The sequence below is a fragment of the Trachypithecus francoisi genome, unplaced genomic scaffold (assembly GCF_009764315.1).
Source record: "Trachypithecus francoisi isolate TF-2019V2 unplaced genomic scaffold, Tfra_2.0 Lachesis_group11, whole genome shotgun sequence".
Lineage (NCBI taxonomy): Eukaryota > Metazoa > Chordata > Mammalia > Primates > Cercopithecidae > Trachypithecus > Trachypithecus francoisi.
Genome location: NW_022681456.1, coordinates 108601957 through 108625147, shown reverse-complemented (window position 1 = coordinate 108625147; position 23191 = coordinate 108601957).

Genomic DNA, 23191 nt, shown 5'->3' with positions numbered 1-23191 from the left:
AACATTTGGTATTTGATTTTCCATTTCTGCGTTATTTCACTTAGGATAATGACCTTCAGCTTCATTCATGGTGTTGCAAAGGACATGATTTCATTCTTTTTTTTAATGGCTGTGTATATGTATATATATGTATGGTGCATATATACCACATTTTATTTATCCAATCCACTGTTGATGGACATGATTTTGATATTGTGAATAGGGCTGTGATAAGCATGTTGAGTACAGATGTCTTTTTGATAAAATGATTTCTTTTCCTTTGGGTAGATACTCAGTAGTGGGATTGCTGGGGTCAATAGTGGTTCTATTTTTAGTTCTTTGAGAAATCTCCATACCACAGTGGTTGAACTAATTTATATTCCTACCAACAGTGTATAAGCGTGTTTCCTTTTCTCTTCATCCCTGCCAACGTCTGTTATTTTTTGACTTTTTAATAATAGCCATTCTGACTGGTGAGATGGTATCTCATTGTAGTTTTAATTTGCATTTTCCTGATGATTAGTGATGTTGAGCATTTTTTCATGTTTGTTGGCCTTGTTTGTGTATGTCTTCTTTCGAGAAGTGTCTGTTAATTTTGTTTGTCTACTTTATAATGGGTTTTTTTCTTGTTGATTTTTTTAAATAGATTCTTAATATTAATTCTCTATCAGAGGCATAGCTTGCAAATATTTTCTCCCATTCTGTAGGTTGTCTGTTTATTCTGTTGATTGCTTATTTTGCTGGCAGAAGCTCTTTGGTTTGCTTAAGTCCTATTTGCCTATTTTTAATTTTGTTGCATTCGTATTGGTTGTCTTAGTCATAAAATCTTTGCCCGGGCCAATGTCCAGAATAGTTTTTCCTAGGGTTTCTTCTAGGAATTTTTTTATAATTTCAGGTTTTAAACTTAAGTCTTTAATCTATCTCGAGTTAATTTTTGTGTTCAGTGACAGGTAGGAGTCCAGTTTCATTCTTCTGGATATGGCTAGCTAGTTTTTCCAATACCATTTATTGACTAGGGCGTCTTTTCCTCATTGTTTATTTTTGTCGACTTTGTTGAAGATCAGTTGGTTGTAGGTGTGTGGCTTATTTCTGAGTTTTCTGTCCTGTTCCATTGATCTGTGTATCTATTTTTATACCGGTACAATGTTGTTTTTGTACTTCTTTTTAGACATTGTTTGCAGGTATTCAAAACCAAAGCAAGTAACATTCACTTTCTGTAGCCTTCTACAACTTTCTATATCCGTTTAAGTTTTGTCTTTCATTAATTCCTTCCAAATTCTCAAATAAGACACTTTACTTCAAAACAAAACCATTTTCCTTGTCTTTTGAAAAAAAAACTCTCTCTCACACACATCTCATTTTCTTATGCATTTGTACTTCTCTTCCATATTATTCTAGTGTAGCATCAACAACTCAGCATTAACAAAGCAAATAACTCCTATTAATCAGAAAAACATTGAAGGTAGGTAAATGTTAACTGTCTGTTATATACAAGCACTATGGCAAACTACAAAATGCCTGAGTACAGGCAACCTCTATAGCTACACACTCCCTTTTATACCTTTTAAAGTAGCACAAATGAATACATTTGTTGACAGAGCTCAGAGGCATAGATTTCTTAAAATGTGTAAAAATAAGAAACAAGAGTGTATACTGTGTCTTAAAACTATGCTTACTTAGAAACTGTGTAGATATCCAAGAATTTTCCATTAATTAACTCAATTTAGTATAAGTTTTGTCTAAAACTTAAAAAATGATCTTGGAAAATTAGTTTTAACTGACACAGTACAGGACATAATAACTCTTGATATAAAATGCTTATCAGAATTATAATTCTATTTCACTGAACATATAATTTTATATTTTCCTCAATTAAAAAAATGTATGAGAGGAATAGTAACTTATCTGAACTAATAAAGCAGTTAAAAAGTCTAGGAACTTCAGATTCCTAGTTTCTCAGTGAGCAGCAAATACAATTTAAAAAAGTATTTTTTTATTGTACTCCACATGGATAAAATTAAGAAAAAGATGTAAAGCTCTTTTAAGCAAAATCATGAAAATTCATTTTGATTTGTCCAATGATATTCACATTTATCACATGAACTTGGATGCTTATATAAAAATGCTTCTGAGTTGGCAGTTTCTGTAAAAGGCTTTGTTTTTGTTTTTTAAAGGCTAACACACTCAGCATTAGAAGTTCAGTTTCTTTATTTTATAAGAATTCTGAGCTGGGCGCGGTGGCTCAAGCCTGTAATCCTAGCACTTTGGGAGGCCGAGACGGGCGTATCACGAGGTCAGGAGATCGAGACCATCCTGGCTAACACGGTGAAACCCCGTCTCTACTAAAAAATACAAAAAACTAGCCGGGTGAGGTGGCGGGCGCCTGTAGTCCCAGCTACTCGGGAGGCTGAGGCAGGAGAATGGCGTAAACCCGGGAGGCGGAGCTTGCAGTGAGCTGAGATCCGGCCACTGCACTCCAGCTCGGGCTACAGAGCGAGACTCTGTCTCAAAAAAAAAAAGAAAAAAAAGAATTCTGGAAACATTAAATTTATGTGATTCTTATTGTTCTCTACTACCCAAGCAGAACAGAGCTTCTTTAATTTAAGAGGTTTTATAACTTAATATATTAATACCATCCAGAGGTAGGAAATATTTCATGCACACACAATAAAAAGGAAATGCCTTTCTCAATTATTGACACAGAGACACACAGAGAGCTTGCCACTTCAATTCTATAACTACAGACAAAGGTCTAAAGTAAACAGAAAAATGAAATTTACTAGTACAGATCTCAAAGAAATTTTCTCCTTTCCAGTGGGCGTAAAGTTTTTCCTAACTAGGTTAAGCTCACAAAAAGCCAAAGCAACAAACCAAAAAGTGGAACAATTTAGATGATCTTTCATCTCTTACCTGACCAAGAATGGGTTCTCACTATATTGAAAAAGGTTGTCAAATAGTCATACCATAAAATCAGATTTCCAATCATTGTTTGTTCCAACGGGTAATAACTTACCAGCCATGTATAGAGCGGACTCATGTGTACACAAAGTGTTCTATATACTACCTAAGGATTCATTATTTACTAATAATCCCTGGCCTCAATGGCAGAAAAAGTCATGGCTAAAACCATAAATTAGATGAAATACAGACAAACACCACCAACCACAACAACAACAGCAACCAGACTTGGCCAAGAACCAAAAACAAAAATAAAAACATAAAATCAGAAGAAGAATAAAAAACAGAGATTCAATGAAGGAAAAGTTGTATTGCCCTTGGGATTCACTCCACAATCCCCATAAAGATGTTCTCAAGAGGAAGCAGCTTATAATGTGTACTTCTTGGACAATACATTAGAATAGACTGCAGCAGACAAGTCTATCTTACTGGGAAAAACCCCACAAAGCTGGGCCCAGGGATTCATGCCTGTAATCCTAGCACTTTGGGAGGCTGAGGTGGGTAGATTGATGGAGGTCAAGAGTTCAAGACTAGCCTGGGCAACATGGAGAAACCCCATCTCTACCAAAAATACAAAAATTGGCTGAGTGTGGTGGCATAATGCCTAGGTGGCATTATGGAGGCCAAGGTGGGAGGATTGCTGGAGCCTGGAAAGTCAAGGCTGAGTTGTGTTTGTGCCACTGCACCGCAGCCTGGATGACAGAGCAAGACCTTGTTTCAAAAAATAAAAATAAAATGATATTATTAAATTATTAAAGTATACTTTTCAAAAAATTATAAACATGGCATTATTCTCATACAAATACACAGTAAGATGTCAAAGATTTATTTACCTCATGAATGAGGGATGCAGCTGGAAGGTAAAGCTGGTCTAAAGAATAATTCAAGGGACAAAGATTTATATGGTCACCCATGAATAGTGTGATGAAATAAACTTATTAAATTGAGAAAAGACAAGTTATGGCTTATGCAGCAATAAAATTGTAAGAGTTAGGATCATTTTTTCTATTGGAGAGAAATCATCACTTAAGACAAAAATCTGAAAATTAACATGTAGCTTCATAGAGCCTGGGGTTGTAATGAACAGTAAATAATCAGTCAAACAAAGATATATTTCCCTAGAAAATTAAACAAACCTTGGGAAGACCTATGAGACCAGTGGTCCCCAACCTTTCTGGCACCAAGCACTGGTTTTGTGGAAAACAGTTTTTCCACTGACAATTTTTTCGTGGTCTCCCCCATCCCCCAACATCTGTGGAAAAATTTGAGCCTGCAACCTAGATCCCCTGCATGCACAGTTTCTGATAGGTTTCGTAGTCCTATGAGATTTTAATGCTGCCACTGATCTGACAGGAGGCAGAGCTCAGGCAGTAATGGGAGCAATGGGGAGTGGCTGTAAATACAGATGAAGCTTCATGCTTACCTGCCACTCACCTACTGCTGTGTGGCTTGGTTCCTAACAGGCCATGGACAGGTACTGGTTGGTCTGTGGCCTGGGGGTGTAGGACCTCAGTGTTAGACGATGCTCTAGTATAACATTGAAAAGTACTTCTGGCATCTTTTGTCTTATTTCCAAGTTTTGGATAATTTTTTCAAACAGTTCTAACTTCCGTGAGTCCTAATAACATTAGCCAGCATTTGTCAGTATCACAAAGGCTTATTAGATAAATGTTTAAATAATATTCATTTGCTACATCATGAAATGTTTTCGCATCTTTGAAATCCTTTGTTAAATTAGTTTACAAAGAAAGTCTCAGAATTGGATAAGGCTTAATTTGGTTAAGCCTTATGTTGGTTAAGGGAGACCCGTTATTTATTTGTACTATTCAAAATTTCACTGGTGATTTTTGGAAATGTTCCCAAATTCTTTGTCACTTCTTTCACTCCAAGAAATGAAGGTAAATTCCTCTCCTCTTGTGGGTGGGCTGGACATAGTAACTTGCTTCTAACAAATTGAATATGGCGGAAGTAATGGTATAGAGCAAATAAGATGAGATCGTAGAAGACATTTGACTTCCTCCTTACTCTATCTTAAATCACTTGCTCTGAGAGAAGTCAGAAACCATGCTGTGAGGACACTCAAGCAGCCTAAATGGTGAGAAATGGAAGCCTCTTGCCAACAGGTAGTAAGGAACTGAGGCTTCTAGCCAACAGCCATTTAAGTCAGTCATCTTAGAAGGAGATACTCCAGCTTCAGCCAAGCTTTGAGATAATTACAGTCCCTACTGACATATTTTCTTGAATTTTTGCCAGAGACCTTACCATACCACTCAGCTAAGCTGCTACTGAATTCCTGAGCCACAAAAAGTAGGAAATAATAGATTTTTGTTTTCCAAGCTGCTAAGTTTTGGAGTAATTTGTTGCATAGCAATTAATATTTAATATAAGCCCTCATAAAAATTGTCCTTTCTTTTGGAAGGTAGAAAAGTAAATTTTTTTCTCAACTCTTAAATAAACCGATTTTCTCACATGCTAGAGATAAGAAGACTTATAATATTTTGTGTGGTTCCAAAATACTGTTTGGTTCTTAGTTGATCTGGAGTATGGTTTCCTCTTGGTTACCACTTGTTCACTGGACATTGCTCAAAACATGTCTAAGATGGACTTCTGAGTCTACATCTAGAGAATATATAGGCTGAGAGGCTGAACACTATATTAAGAAAACCCTCTATGGTGATACCTTCTATGGCATGGAACATAAAACCTAAACACCAAAGCTGGGTTTGATTCCCTTGTCTGAGGGTTGAGCCCTATATTTGTTTGGATAGCTTCTCTCTCCCCATCTCCCATGGCTAATAGGCTGGGACATGTATCCATTTATCCATTTATTATGTGTGATATGTTGACACTTGTAGAAATACGTTTTTGGGCAAATTATAAACTTAGATTCAGATTTTTCATTTGTTAGACTGGGAAAAATCTTTAATGTGGTAGAAAAATAAAGATACATTTCTGACAAGATAGTGAACCAACATGCATTGCTGTCTCCCCGCAGAGTTTAAACCTAGAGAACCACATAAAGAAGAAACAGTGTCCAGATACCTAAAGTAATGACTGTATTTAGCCAGCATTTGTCAGTATTCAAGAAGAGGCCCAGCATGGTGTCTTATGTCGGTAATCCTAGCACTAAGGGAGGCCAAGGCAGGTGCATCACTTGAGCTCAGGAGTTTGAGACCAACCTGGCCAAGATGGTAAAACCCTGTCTACTAAAAATATAAAAGTTAGCTGAGTCGCAGCTACTCAGGAGACTGAGGCAGGAGAATCGCTTGAACCCAGGAGGCAGAGGTTGCACTGAGCTGAGATGGTGACACTGCACTTCAGCCTGGGTGACAGAGTGAGACTCTTGTCTCAAAAAGCAAACAAACAAAAAAAGAAACACTTAACAAGGTGAAACCCCGTCTCGACTAAAAATACAAAAAATTAGCTGGGCATAGTGGCGGGCGCCCATAGTCCCAATTACTCGGGAGGCTGAGACAGGAGAATCACTTGAACCCGGGAGGCAGAGCTTGCAGTGAGCCGAGATGACGCCACTGCACTCCAGCCTGGGCGACAGAGCAAGACTCCGTCCCCCTCCAAAAAAAAAAAAAAAAAAAACCCCAAAGAGAGAGAGAGGGAAGTTTTGTGTGAGTGTGTGGGCTCCCAGGCCTAGGGTTGATTACCCTCATAAACCTATGACGAGAGCAGAAGCTGTGTATAAGCTTTGCATAGTTCAGGTAAGACTGATAATTTTTTGTTTGTTTGTTTGTTTGTTTTTGGAGATGGAGTTTTGCTCTTGTTGCCCAGGCTGCAGTGCAATGGTGCAATCTCGGCTCATCGCAACCTTTGCCTCCCGGGTTCAAGCTATTCTCCTGCCTCAGCCTCCCGAGTAGCTGGGATTATAGGCATGCACCGCTATGACCAGCTAATTTTGTATTTTTAGTAGAGACAGGGTTTCTCCATGTTTGTCAGGCTGGTCTCAAACTCCCGACCTCAAGTGATCCACCCGTCTCGGCCTCCCAAAGTGCTGGGATTACAGGTGTGAGCCACCGTGCCCAGCCTGATAGTTCTTTTGGGGAAAATAAGCTTCCATTGGCAGCAATAGCCAGATAGCCGAGAAGTATGACATGCATAAAAAGAGAACAAACTAGGCTGTCTATAACAGGTAGATCAGAATTAACGAAACATGCAGAGTTTAGAATAAATATAATACATGTTCTCAAAGAGATGAGAGAATTTTGGTTGTATGAAACATGAAGGAGCAGTTATAATCAAAAGTCAAATGGAAAAATGAGTATAAAAATTATAACAGTTAAATCAAGAATTTCAGTGAGGGATAAATAGCGTGGAGGTTATAGGCAAAGAATAAACTAGTAAACTGTAAAACAAGTCTGAGAATATTTTGCAGAAGACACAGAGAATGAATAAAAAATAAAAAGAAAAAGTAATGGTAAGAAGGATAAATAAGAAGTGCTAGCAGAGCCATGGTGTGGTCTCAAAAAGATAGAAAAAAAGTATAATAGAGGTGAGGAAACAAAAAATAATAACCAAAGATTTTCCATAATTAAGTAAAGATGAATGTCTTAGTCTATTTTCTGTTGCCTATAACAGAACACCTGAAACTGGATAATATATATAAAGAAAAGACATACGCACATGAATGTTCATTGCAGCACTATTCACAATAGCAAAGACGTGGGATCTACCTAAATATTCATCAATGACAGATTGGAAAAATAATTTGGTACATATACACTATGGAATACTATGCAGCCACAAAAAAGAATGAGCTCATGTGTTTTGTGGAAACATGGATGGAACTGGAGGCTATTATCCTTAGCAAACTAATGCAGGAACAGAAAACCAAATACTGCATGTTATCATTTATAAGAAGGAGCTAAATAATGAGAACATAAAGAAGGCAACAACAGACACTGGGGTCTACTTGAGAGTGGAGGGTGGGAGGAGGGAGAGGACCAGAAAAAATAACTTTTTGGCTTAATACCTAGGTGATGAAATAATCTGTACGACAACCCAATGTGACACAAGTTTACCTATATAATAAACTTGAATATGTACCTGTGAACCTAAAATAAAAGTTAAAAAATAAAAAGCAAATAAACATATTTCTTACAATCCTGGAGCCTCATAAGTCCAAGGGCATGGCTTGGTGTCTGATAAGAGCCGTCTTCCTTGTGGGGACTCTGTACAGAGTCCTGAGGCAGTGCAGGACGTCACATGACAAAGGGGATGAATATTGTACTTGCTTGCTCAGGTTTCTCTTCCTCTCCTTATAAAGTCACAAGTTTCACTCCCATGATAACCTATTAATCCATTAATCCTTAAACGGTTAATCCACAAGTGGATTAATCCATTCATGAAGACAGAGTTCTTGTGATCCTCTTAAAGATTCCACCTTTCAATATTGCCACATTGGGTTTTAGGCCAACAGATGAAATCTGAGGAACACGTTTACTGCATAACAGTGAGTAATAGTTATATGAAAGAGTTTATGGGGTACCAAAAAAGATAAATACGAAAAATCTCACACCTAGAGGTGGGAAATTTAAGAACATCAAAGAGAAAATTCTGAAAGCCTCCAGATTTAAAGAGGTGATTCACGAAATTCAATAAATCAGATTGAAATTAAACTTCTTATTAGCAATACTGGAGGCAAAAAGGCAATGGAGTTATAATGCCGACATGTTAAAGGAAAATAACTTCAAATTATAGTGTTTTATATTTTCTAGCAGCTCCATTTATTGAGTACCTACTACATTCTAACTACTTTGCACGCATCACCAATTGCCCTGGCAATGCTGCAAAGTAGATTTTAGCATTCTTTCATTACAAATGAGAAAAGTGAGGCTCACAATGTTAAGCAACTTGTTCAAGGTAATACAGACAGTGGTAGAATGGGGATGAAAACCCAGATCTCTAATTCCCAAATCTGTTTAAAGTATAATTTTATGTTAGGTTAAATGATCTTTTCAATGGAGGATCCCAATAAGGATATTTTTGGTAATGACATGGTCTTAGAGTGTTGACACATAGAAATCATATTTGAAAATTTTCTTGGAAGAAGTGCCCAGGAGGAAGAGAAATAAATCCAAGAAGATGCTTTAATTGATACATGAAGTACAGGTTATAAATAATGTAGAAAAGCTTGTTATGATCCAAACAAGAAACAGAAGTGTATTATTATATTTCAGAGCTAAACTATAGATACCAACGTGGCCACAGATGGGAGGTAGGGTACAGCAACCACAGGGAGAACATTATGAATTGAATATTTGTGTTCCCCATCCCCCTAAATTTGCTTGTTGAAAATTAATCCCCAGTGTGATGGTATTTGGAGGAGGGGCTTTGGAGAGGTAATTAGTTTGTAAGGATAGAGCACTCAAGAATGGCATTAGTGCCTTTACAAGAAGAGGCTAGGCCAGGCGCGGTGGCTCACGCTGGTAATCCCAGCACTTTGGGAGGCTGAGGCAGGTGGATCACCTGAGGTCAGGAGTTCAAGATCAGCCTGGCCAACATGTTAAACCTATACATAAAGTGTATTATTGGATATTTTTCTAGATGTCATATATTATTTATATACTATAAATCTATATATCAACATAGATTTATTCAATTGCAGGAAATATACACTTTTTTTTGGAGACAGTCTCACTGTTGCCTAGGTTGTAGTGCAGTGGTGCTTTCTCAGCTCACTGCGCCCTCCACCTCCTGAGTTCAAGCAATTCTCATGCTTCAGTCTCCTGAGTATCTGGCATTCCAGGCATGCACCACCACACCCAGCTAATTTTTGTATTTTTAGTAGAGACCAGGATTCAACATTTTGGCCAGGCTGGTCTCGAACTCCTGACCTCAGGTGATTCGCCCACCTAAGCCTTCCAAAGTGTTAGGATTACAGGTGTGAGCCACTGTGCCTGGCTTAGGAAATATACATTTTTAAAAAGAATGCAAGAAACATACACAAAAACTGTGACTGTAAAGGAAGTTCTAATAAATTCTAAAGAATCAAGATCATGCTGACCATATCTTCAGTCTGCCAGTCAATAATAAAATGATAATGTTAAAATATCCTAAAGCTGGGCCAGGTGTGGTGGCTCACACCTGTAATCCTAGCACTTTGGGAGGTAGAGATGGGAGGATCACTTGAGCCCAGGAGTTCAAGACCAGCCTGGACAACATAGAGAGACTCCATCTCTTTAAAAAAAAAAATCACCTAAATCTAGAAACCAATATTGCTATAAAAACCAGTAAATATAAAATATTAAGTAAATTGAAAAAGAATTGGAGAATAGTGAAAAATCACATGAGATAATGTGTGTAACAGTTAAAGTACTTACACTTTTTTTATACTGAGCTAAACACTCAGTTCAAGAAGTTCAAAAGATACTAATAGAAAAGGCCTAAAGGAATAAGAGAGAATAAAATAAAAAGCATAATGACAGAAATCAATGAAATAGATGAAAGGAAACAGAGATGAATAGAACTCAAAGTTTTTCTATGAAAAGACTGATAAGGTACGTAAGTCTTTGGCAAGACTAATCAAGAAAATTAAAGTGAAACTGCAAATAAATAAAGAAATAAAAATGAAGACATTGTTCTAGATATGGGATTTAAAATATATGAGCAACTATATGCCAATAAATTTGATGACAGTGTAGATACATTTCTGGAAAAATATAAAATGACAAAAATGAAGAAGAAGAAGAAAAAGTAAATAACTGGAAAATTGAAATTGAAATATGTATCTTCTCTCTCAAAATCCTTTGGCTCAGACAATTTTTCAGATAAGTTTTATCAAAATTTTAAGTATCTGATAATCTGTCTCTTATTGTTCCATAACAGAAAACAATTTAGAGCTGCCACCCTTCCTTTACACAACTAGAATAACCTTAATTTCAAAATTGAATAGTGAAGTACTCTCACTCACTACATATATAGATATGTTGTGTGTGTATATGTGTGTGTATATATATATATATGTATGTATGTGTGTGTATATATGTGTGTATATGTGTTAATATATACACATACACAATTACATATATGTGTACATGTGTATATGTATGTGTATGTGTATCTATATACACACACCCATTTAGTGTATGCACATAGATGTAAAAATCCTAAATAATATACTAGCTAGTTGAATCTAATGATTCATTATTAATATTTTATCCCAGGAATGCCAGAATGATTTAACAATAGAAAAACAATCAGTATAATTTACCAGATGTATGAAACAAAAAAGAAAAAATTTTAATAGATGCAGAAAAACTATTTAACTATGTTCAGTATCAATATATAATTTTTAGAAATCTTATAAACCAGTAATGGAAGATATTTTCTTAGCTTTATGAATAATACATACTGAAAAACTTTAATAATATTATATATAGTGGAGAAAATTTAGCTATGTGTCCATTAAGGTCAAGAACTAGACAAAGATAACCAGTATCACTACAACTGTGTAACATATTTTTGGAAGTCATGTTTAATGTGATAAGACAAGACAAATGTATGCTATATAAGATTTGAAAGGAAATTATTATATTTGCATATGATATGATGATCTTCATAGAAATCCAATATAACTAACAAAAAATGCTACTAGAAATAATGCTAATAACAGTTCAGCAAATTTAGCAGATAAAAGATTTGAGGGAAAATCAGTAGTGTTTCTCTATATTAGCAAAAATCAACTAAAAATGTTATAGAATATAAAATAACATACACATCACAACAAAGTCTATACTATATCTAGGAATCAAACTCTTAAGAATGCATAATAATTTAGTATAGATAATTTTGTAATCTTATTAAAGACATGGAACAATGCATGGAACAATATTTCATAATTGGGGGATGAGAGAATTTATCAAAGTAAAGGTGTCAGTTCTCCCCCAATTAATCAGCAAACTTAATGCTGGACTCCAACTGAATTTTTGAGAAATTTGTGAAACACATCCTCAGATATATAATAAAGTTAAAAAATGGCTACATCAAATTTGAAAAAGAACAAAATGAAGATTCCTGTCCTATGTGAGATTTGAGAAATACCAGAAGAAAGATAAATGTGATTCAATAGGTGTAAAGACTAAAAAGAAAGTTGTTTGAAAAAGATGAGAAGTCTAAAACATGAAAGTTAGGTAATGCAATGTCAGGTAAAAATCAATGAGAGAGGAAAGGAGTATCTTAAATCCAAAGTAGCATAAGAGCGCCTAAATGCTCCAAGTTTTAAAGAACTTATATAAGTGAAAAAACAAGAAACAGAAAAATAATGTTGGCTGGCATGAACCTATGAGAAGAAACAGAATAGCCTGTCACCCAATGTGGTGACATCCTCTTCCTGAAGAGATTTTTAGTTTGGGAGGAATGCTGGACTACATTACTTTAGTGTCAGTCAGAATACCAGCAGCAGTAGATGGTATGCTCAACTAGATAAAGGAGAAGAGATTAATAAGGAAACTCTCGCAACCATTTAGGAAAGGAGCAGGAAAGGTATAGGCCCCCAAAGTTAGTAACAGTAGCAGGCTGTTATTATTCCCAGCTCTGGAGAGGCAAGGGATGGAATGAACACCAAGCCCAGAGGGACATGGTATGGAAAAGACTGCTTGGCAGGAAATGTGGCCTTTTCTAAAGGGACGAACAGCACATGACCCAGCAATGAGGAATCCAGGAAAATCAACACCCCATTTCATTTTCCTCCTTTCCTCTTATCTCCTGCTGGTGACTCCCGTTGACCAAATCACACTGGAAGCTAGAAGGTAGGGAAATCTATCGATGTAGCTTGGAGTGTCAGCCTCATGGGGAACAGATAAGGATGTCAGATAGATCTGGGGGGAAAAAATGGAAGACATGTCCCCTTCAACTCAGAGGTTCCACCACTTCATAATATTTAGTATCACCCGTCTCAACCTGGCAAAGCAGATCAGGCCGTGCTAAACATGAAGCTGCAACAGCTCTATAGCTGTAATCACTACCTAATTTCCCTTTTCAACATGGACATACCTTGTTTTCTTTCACTCTCCTATCTCCAATCTTCACTGCTTTGACTTCACTCCTCATCAGAAAGCTATTCTCCCTGATCTATTTGCATGAAGATTCTTCCTCCTGGCTCAGATTTTGGCAGAGCTGCACTCTGCTAATGGATCCCTCTTAGCCCAACATTCACGTTTTAGAACTTCTCATTTCTTTCAAACAATTTTCCCTTCAGTCCTTATGCCTATTGAATCACATTTATCATTCTTCTGACATTTCTCAAATCTGCTTTTCTCAAGTATGCTGTACTGAAAAAGGAAAAAGCAGCTTCTGACAGCTAGGAATTGACCTGGCACTCTCAACTAGGCCACAGTGTTCTCTTGTAAAATGTAAACAATCCTACAGAACAGTAACATTAGACACCTCTACTCTGTGGCCGTGATGGATCAAGCCAAAAATAAGACTACTCCACAATCATGTCCAAACATAGTAAAAACATGAACATTTTCCAAAGTCACAAAAATGCCCAAACATCTCTTAATTCTGGCTAGTATGAGTGACAACTGCATCTTTCTGAATCACAACTTTAGACTCACTTTGTTCTTTTCACCTTATAGATTCAGATTATTAAGGTACCCAATCACAAGAGTTACTTTTACATACTGAGAGAATTGAATTCAGAGAAAAGCCTCACTTCCTTGAATCCTCCCCAAAGCACCTAAGACAAGCTCAAATTCTAGAACACACTCAAACACCTTTTTACTGAGATGCTCCACAGTCCTCTATGGTGTGTGTGTTCTCCTCCATTGTAATATGTCAATAAACTCAACTTTGTTTACCCTCAAGTGTGTTTCTGGTGGTCTGAGGGTAGAATGGTAGCCAACCTGAATAGAGATGACCTTAGGCCTATTCTACCCAGAAAGGATAATCCAAAAAGATAGACCATAGACAATACCTATCTGACTATTCCTAGTATTCATTCTTTTTTATTTTCTGGATTCCAAGAAGACATATAATTTTCCTATAAGATTTCCATTATTAGTTCACTGATGGGAATTAAGCCTAGAAAGATGTTCCCTTTATTGCGTCCTTAACATGTGAGTGAAAATCCTTCTAAGTGATAAAGTGGCAAGATTAAGCTCAATCAATGTTGTAGAACTTAGGCTGCTAATGTTTTCAGCTTTGTGTAAGGAGACCCTTTCCAAAGCTTTTCTCTCTTTACTAACCCTTCCCCAAAGGTTCCTATTCCCTAGCTTTCATCCCTCCTTGACATCTCCCAATAAGTGTGCTATACTGAGGGAGACTTGTGTTTATGAGGTAATTACAGCCAAAACTCTGTATTAAACACCAAAAGAAGAAAAAGGTAAAGGAAGGTTGGGATGTGGATAGAGGTGAGGGCTGAAAGGTGATAAAGAGGTCAACAGCCTCATGCTGAACTTCATACATAGAGCTAGTTATCTCTGTGATTTATCACAAAGAAATTTGTTTAATTTGAACCTTATCCCATTGAGACTCCAAATCATCTTGCTAATAGGATGAATGTATCTGTTTCAATCAACTAAAAGGAAGGTGCTGTACTTGTTTTAGGTAACATTCATTTTTAGTAGGTTTGTTTGGTTTCAATGTCTGTACTATGTTTCTCACTTAATATCTCTAAAGGTAGAATTTTGGGCCAGGAATGGTGGCTCATGACTGTAATCTCAACACGTTGGAAGGGTGAGGCAGAAGGATCACTCAAGGCCAGGAATTCAAGACTAGCCTAGGCAACATGGCAAGACCGAATCTCTACTTCTAAAAAGGTAGAATTTTAGACCATGGGGGAGATTTGGAAAAATATCAAAAACATAAAGCTAACTTATCACCCCACAGTTAGAGCAGGCCCAGATTATTGGCTACTTGAAGATATGGAGAAGGAGTAGTGAAGAGAGGCAGCACTGACAACCCTGATCTCTGCTCTTATCCCCCAGTCTTGGCTTTCCTTACTTTCTCTTCAAACATTTATGCATGTTTACTCCAAGGGACCTCAGGTGTTTCCCACTCACTCTACCCAAGAAAGTGCTGACAAGAGATGTGACCAAAGATATGATTAGTCCATGGTGCAAAGCGATGGAGGTATCCATGTGTTCAGGAAATAAATAAAAACCTTTTGTTTTTGTTTGGTGCAACCTCTTGACCTTTCTCATTTCTCCATTCTTCAGCTCCTCTATTTGGATTCTCCTTTCTGGGTAGAATAGGCCTAATGTCATCTCTACTCAGGTTGGCTATCACTGTACCTTAGCATCCCAGTCACAAAGAGATTAAGGGTAAATGCTGATGTAGGATCTATGATAATATCTCCTTGTCTAGACCAGGGTTTGGATCCTGACCCATGAGCCAAATCTGGCCTAATATTTGTTTTTATAACTAACGTTTTATTAGAAAACAGTCATTGCCCTTCACTCACATATTGTTTATGACTGATTTTGTGCTACAACAGTAGAGTTGATTAATTGTGACAGAAATTGTACAGTCTGCAAAACCTTGGATGTTTACTATCTGGCCATGCTATGTTCTAAATGTTTGTTTCCCCCCAAGATTCCTATGTGAAAGTCTTAATCCTCAAGGTGATGATATTAGGAGGTGTGGCCTTTGTGAGGTGATTAGGTCTTGGGGGCTGAGACCTCATGAATGGCATTAGTGCCCTGATAAAAGGGACCCCAGAGAGACCCCTCACCACTTCTACCACGTGATGACATGGCCAGCGGGGAAGGGGAGCACTGTCTATGAGGAAGTGGGCTCTCGCCAGACTCCAAATCTGTCAGCTCCTTGACCTTGGACTTCCCAGTCTCCAGAACTATGAGAAATAAACACAATGTTTGTTGTTTCTACATAATCCAGTTTGTGGTATTTTTTTTTCTAGCAGCATGAACAGATTAAGACAAGTCCTTTACAAAATAAGTTTTCTGACACCGAGTCTAAAACACTGTTTCATGAAGTAAAATGCGTTGAAGACACAGTAAAGATTATTACACAAAAATGAGTTCCATAGTTAAGTAAGTTTGGGAAATACTATGGTCATAAAATTCAAATACATTTCTTAATTGTAAATCTTTGGTGCCTTGAATATATATAATCAATATATACTTATTTACATGAATTGATACAGACATTTACATAACTATATACATATACATAATAACATAGTAATTATTTAATAATTTAAATAAAATAAACATATAAAGTATGATTTTTGATTCTCTGAGAGACAGTAACAGTATTCAAAGTTTTCCAAAGGCACTTGCCCATATGATCCTTTTTGATATGGATTATTCTATAAGACTAGTGATCCATAGAATACACTTTAGCAAATGTTAATCTAGATTGCTTAGATTTCTTATCATCAGAGAAAAAGTATTCCTCTTTGCTTACATGAGGTCACCAGGATCAAGGTTTCCATGCACTTGTTTAGGACTGAATCCCTAGCTAGTAATGAATAAGTAATATATTTTCCTGATTTCTTCTGTGTATGCTTTTTTTTTCCTCAGATGTAGTAGGTGTGGCTGTGGATGCTATAGTGTTAAATATGGGTCTCCTGCATTGTTCCCAGGTTCTCCTTTACAGCAGAAAAGACCCTGGGTCTGGCCTCAGCTTAAACATGAGTTTCTCTAGGGAGGTTCTTCCCAACACCCTCCCCTCCACAGCTCAGACTAGGCTAGTGACTATTCCATAATATTATATTATAGCACTTTTTATACTTTAGCTAGTTACTTTTCTTGTTTTCTTCACTCATCTATGAACTCTATGATGGCTAAAACCCTACTTTTTGCACTGTACATTGTGTACTTATTAAATGGCTGTTGAGTGGTTGTTGATTATACCTCTGAAGGCCAGTTGGCCCCTGAGATCCTCCTGCAAATTTTTTTTTTTTTTTTTTTTTTGAGACAGAGTCTCGCTCTTGTCATGCAGGCTGCAGTGCAATGGCACAATCTTGGCTCACTGCAATCTTCGCCTCCCAGGTTCAAGCGATTCTTTTGCCTCAGCTTCCTGAGTAGCTAGGATTATAGGCACCTGCCACCATGTCCAGCTAATTTTTGTATGCAATTTACTTTTCTCCTGTATGTTCCAGTGCCCAGGCCTAGGCTAACGCTTTTTTTTTTTTTTTTTTTTTACTTTGAAATCTTATCTTACAGCCTCTTCGGGGTTCTGGGTCCTGCTTTGGAACCTCAGGAAGGTAATAAGTGTAATAAGGCTATTGCTGTTTTTGCTATGTATGGACTTCTTTCCTCCCTCCCAGTGGCTACAACTTAAATAGATAGATGGTCTTACATGAGAAATGGTTGCAGTTGAAACTTCCAAATATCAATGGTCTTTTGGAATCCATGTCTCTGTGCTGGGACCTTGCTACCATCTGTTGCAACCCTTGTGCTGACAGTTTCCTAAATCAAGACGGAATTTGCCACTCTTTCTGGACATTTGCCTTGCTTGACTGCTGGAGCCCCTGCTGTTGGCTGGGTTCGTGTCTTGGCCCTGGCAGGTTGGTGTTGTACAAAGTCCTGGCTTTTTCACTCTCCTATTTTACTCAAGAAACCACTGTTTGTCCATCTGTAGTTTACCCCTAAAAGGATTCAGACTTTCTAAATTTCTTGCTGCTACCTTAATAGAATTTTCTTTACTGCTCACTCCTCAAGGTCGTGACTCTCAGGATCAGCTACTGTTATTTACTATTATTATTCATGTAATTCTTATGAATTCAGTAAAAGCAAGTTTTTAAAAAATCCTGCTTTATCATTAAGAAATTGAATCACAAAGATACAGTCTTGGGTTAGAAACACAGAGAGACTGTAATTTCAGAAACAAATGAACAGGGAGCCTGAGAAGGATTAGATTAGATGCTGGGAGGGATTAGATTAACTTTTATTTTCCATGAAACATCTGTAAAACAAACAAGTGAAGTGTAGAATTAGAGGAAAATTGGAGTAATTCAATTAAACTGTGTGTTATTGAAAAAGAATAAAGGAAGAGGGGTACTACTGTGAATGACTTTATTGTTAGATATTCTGCTAAATGTTTAATGTTTATCTTCTTTTTTCCTGTATAAACTCAACCAATGTCATCATGGAGTCCAACTAAAAGATACTATCTTCTTTATAACTTGTCATAGAAATTTTTTTCTGAGTTTTTTTCCCTTCTTTTTTAGGAAGTATAATTCAGGCAAATAAGAATGTAGACTTAGGAATGTATATTAGAAGTCCATGCTACTTTATCTGAACTCAAAGAGCTTATTCTTAATTCTTACCAGGAGTCGAGACTACATAATAAAACAAACAAAAAAATTATAAAACTGTAAAAGGCTAGATCAAGGTCAAGAGTCCTATATTAAGTCCTACTGCTGCCCCCAGTCTCAGTCACTATTATGGTGCCAGAACTATTTAGAAGACCAAGAAAGAACTACATGTTTTAATTAAATAACACATGGCAGAAAGCACAAGATACCAGCTTGGGTTTATCAGGCAGAACAGGAGCTATCCTTGTGCTAAACAGACAGGCACCAAGGAAAAGAGAGAACCCGAGAGACAAGTCTAAAAAAGCTTGGGAGCTATTTAATACAAGATCCTAGGACAAAATCTAACGCTCCCCGTCGACGCGAGGGGAGCCACATTTAAGGAAGGCAGCCTGGTGTAGAATAACGATGGAGTAAAGTAAATGACACGGAACTATGACAAATTCAAAACCCAACTGGAAAATTAGGAAAGAGAATGAAGTGTCCTGTCTAATGACACCCTGACAATTACCCTCGAGCAGTGGGGCATGTCCTGCCGCATTTACCTATCCTGTGCTCGTGAGCTTCGGTGTGTGGGTTTTCTGTTTGAACAAAGAGGCTTTGTGGCCCATTTTCCATCTCTGTGTCTCTGTCAGGCATGGGGCTTAGAAGGGCTGGCTTCTGCTGCTTGTTAAAAGGAGTTTAGGAGAACACGCAGTGTCGGGCCTGGAGGTCAGCCGTATTCAGATCTTTTTAAATGAAGACAGGGTTTAAAAAAAAAAAAAAAAAGGAGATGGCTAATGCTAAAAGCCATTTATGAAATTCTACAAGTAAAAAAACCCCGAAAAAGAAATTGACTTCTAGACCTAGACGAGGTGTCAAAATTTAAGATTATTTTATCCTCCTGTATACAAAATCGCAGAGAAAAACAAAGCAGCAGGAGGTCCAAGCATATCAATCAAAGAGGAGACAGCACATTCTAGACTGGGAATATAATTAAGTAGAAGATATAAAAATAGGATTTCCCAACCTGGCAAGTGGAAATATAAACCAACTGGCAGAGGAAGGGTGGAGAGGATAATCCTACCCTTTTGGAATAACTATAGAAAAATATGAGGAAACAGAAAATGGAAATCGGTGAAGGAGTGAAGAAAGGGGAGGCGGATGAAGAAACCTATTAAGTGTGCGGAAGTGATGAGTTTGCCAAGACCTGATTTTAGCCTCTAGCTAACAAATTTAGGGGTGAAGATATTGACTTTTTTGTGTGTGTGTAAAAGATTCATAAGTGATCATCTTCAGAGTTGACTGATATAAATTTAGCCGCTAATCAAATTAGCCCCTTTGCTCGACAGAGAATGAAATAGAATCATATCTTGAAAAAAATATTTTTTTTTTCTTCACCATAATCATTAGTATGAAACGTTAGTCACTTTTAATGTAAACTGCGGGAATCAGCAACACATACTCTGCCTGCTTTCACCGAGACCTGTGTTCCACACTGCGGTTTGTTCTATTAATGGTATTGAATGCACTTCACTCCCCACTCCCTTATATTAATTGCATTAAAAAATAAGTAAGTACAGATATATGCATTGTGTTCCATAAAAAAGGCTGCAATGAAATGAAAAAGCTGTTTAATAAAATATAATAAAAGTATTTCACATTCATTTCTCCCACGTAATAAGTGGAATTATAGTAGGAGGAGGAGACCTCTCTCAGCTGGGCAAGCCCTAAGAACCTTCCCTTATTCTCGACTTAAAAGCTATCAATTTAGAGCTGTCCTATGTATTGCCCTGTGAATTGAACAAGCCTTTTCAATCTTTAATTAAGGGTGAAAAACTCTTTGAACATCACAGCATTCATCTGTTCATGTGTGGAAAGCCTGGTGTAACAAAAGAATTTAATCAAACTACAAGCCTAATAAAGACTACATTGCCTGAACTAAATGATGTTATTGCAGTAGCGGCTCATAGTTTTACATTTAAAAAAGCGGGTCAGAGTGTTCATTCATCTTGATTAGCAATGCCAACCTAATTACTTCTGGAGGAAACAGTAATTAGCTGGAGTCTCACCTCATTAATCATGACATTCTTGTAGCAGACTATTTTTATCTGATAAATGGCTTGGATTGGAACAAGGTGTATATTTGAATTCTAGTTAATTGTACACAGCTTGCTGCATAACATTTCACATTTTTATCATTTAACTACTTCCTTTCTGTGAATCTCTTGAGCTTTTTTGGTTACTTGGATTCTTATAGTGAAAAAAATCTGACTTAAGCAGATCAGTTGTTCTTGTTAGTTAACTTATCAGAAATGGAGTCTCGAGGAATTGGAGGAAAGGAAGAAAGATCTCCACGTGTAGATGAAGTCACTCAAATTACTGTGGGACAGGCACTTATAAGGTTTCTGCAGTGAATTCAAAATGAACGATAGCGTTGTATAACTTGACACAGTTACATTCATGTGATCAATAACAATCATGGACAACAAGCAGTATTATGTTTTAGGCAGGGTATCTTAATAAATTCAGTCAGGTTCTCAGTGTCCTAAACCAGTGCCCAAGTATGGACTATGTTTAAAAAGACACAGTGATTGGATTCTACAGTCTGTACTCAGCTATGGCTAGGGTCACCCTTTTTTGGAGTCACATGACTCTGACCATTTCTTATTTGTTCTTCTCAGTTTTGTATTTTCTAGCATTAAAACACCTAGTTAATCTGTATAGCATATGTGTTGCTTTCCTCTGGTTCCTCTCCAACGCATGGGTCTTCCGGTGGAGCCCAAGATGACCACCATTGAGTACAGAGAGAATTCTTCAATTACTCCTTATAGAAATGTAGAATACTTGCCTGCTGCTAACAGTGATATCAGGGTAGGTCAGCAGGGATTGCATGGTGGCCTTAGTTAACTGGGCCCAAAGTCAGCTCTTCAGTCTGTATAAGAAGAGAAGATCCATCTCTTAGAAGCTGACTCACATTAACCAACTTTAGGAAGACTGATGTCTAAAATAATGCCAGGTTTTCAAATTTCAATGAAAAATGACCTAGATGTATGGATCAATATGGATTTTCTCTGTTGTCAAATTAGACAGAAAGCAAAATAATACTCAGCCAATTTAATTATATACAATATGAAATTATGCTTATAAGGACCAAAATGTTTATCATGTGCTTCATCAACACAGCATTATGTCTCTGTAGGGATATCTACATAGGAAGGCATCTCAAAATCTGAAGGTTGCGTATTGATTAAATAAATAGAATGAGAAGAGTTAGATGAATTGCATGTTTAATGGAATCAGCCTGACATAATAAGATGTAGCCATCTTTCCACTAGAGTTGGCCTTACCTACAAGGCTAGCATGTTCAAAATCCATTAGCCTTATCTCCTCTCTCCTGGACAACACTAGGATAAACTGCCAGCCCTTGCCTCAATAATTCTTCTATTAATATTTTCTAGACTTCCATCTTGGATTAGCACTCCTTTTGCTTAATTTGTTCTTTATTTGGATGAGTTAAAAACAATTAATATATTTATATTTGGTCTTGCTGTCCCAAGAACCCTTCTGCCTCCTTCAGATGACTTTGCATATCTGTGCATGATGTCTTCATTGGGTGGTTTTATTTTTCCTTTTTCCAAGTTTTCTGGGGACCTCACTGAAGCTAAGAACAGAAGTCTCTCTACTTATAAAAAAATTGTTCGTAAGTCCATTTGCACATAAATCAGAATGACACAATACCACATGAAAAGTACAACATAGGCTTTAGGAATAGCTTTATAATGAACAGAAAGGCCATAGTAATATTCTAGAGAGGGGCTTAAACTTGCATTTTTCTCAACACATTCTCACAAAATATGTTTAAGATTTGAAACAAGACATGCAGTTCTCCCTATTGGTAGGCAGTCTATCACACACTTTTTCTCAAAATAGATGGTTTTGTCTCCACTGCAAATCTATTGAGGCTGTTAAAGCTTCCTCTCTGACTCTCCATAAGCATCGTGGGGGACCTCCTTAGTGCTTCTGGTGAAATTGCTACCACATTTCCACTCCACAGGAAATTGGACTGATTCAAAGGAGGCCTTGACCAACAGATTCATTCATGGTTTGTAACAAAGGTCTAATCTGCAGCACGCTTACCACACTTAACATTTAAATTCTCAAATAACCAATCTCGATGAATTGGGTTGCCTGACGCTAAGCTTTGATGCTCCTCTTCTGGCCATGTCCTCAAAATTTCCTGCCTATTTTCTGTATCCAAACCTGTCCTCATCTGCTGCTAATGTCTGTTCATCAAATAGATCTGGCAGTTTTCAAATGTCACATGATTTGCTCTTTTACCTAAATAATTTTTCTTATGGCCCAGTGGTTCATCTCACCTGTTAATGTAATACTTCATCATCTTTTCACTACTTTAACTTTTAAAAATAATTTTCTGTGTTCCCCTCCATCATAATCATATACTTTTTAGAACTATACTTTAAAGTTGTTGCTTTTTGACTGGAAATGATAGGGCTAATAATAGCTGTATGACTACAAAATGCCTCAATACCAGACACAGACACAACAAACAGGTGCGCTCTGAGACAAAAATAACTGTGTGTGACCACCTACGTCATCTCTTGGTAACATAGTGGATTTCTTTTCTTATTTGAAGTGGAATGTTGTTTTTTACTTTTCTCTGAAAATTCATAAATGTACAGGTTAAAAGTTGTGTATTTTATATTCTGAAAAAACTGGTTGATGACAAATTTTTGTTATTGTTGTGAATTTGTTTAATATTATAGGCAGTAAAAATAGTTACTAATTCTTTTTAATGTTTGCCAGGGTCCAGGTACTGTTCTAAGTGCTTTACATCGATTAATTCATTTAATTTCCACATCAACTCTACGACGGTTTTTAATTCCCATTTTACAGATAAGAAAATTAAGTAAATTACTCAAAGTCACCCAGAGAGTAACAGCAGAGCTGAGATTTGAACCCTAATGTGTTGGCTCCAGAGACTACACTTAATCACAGTGTTATGTCACTTCTCCTGTAATT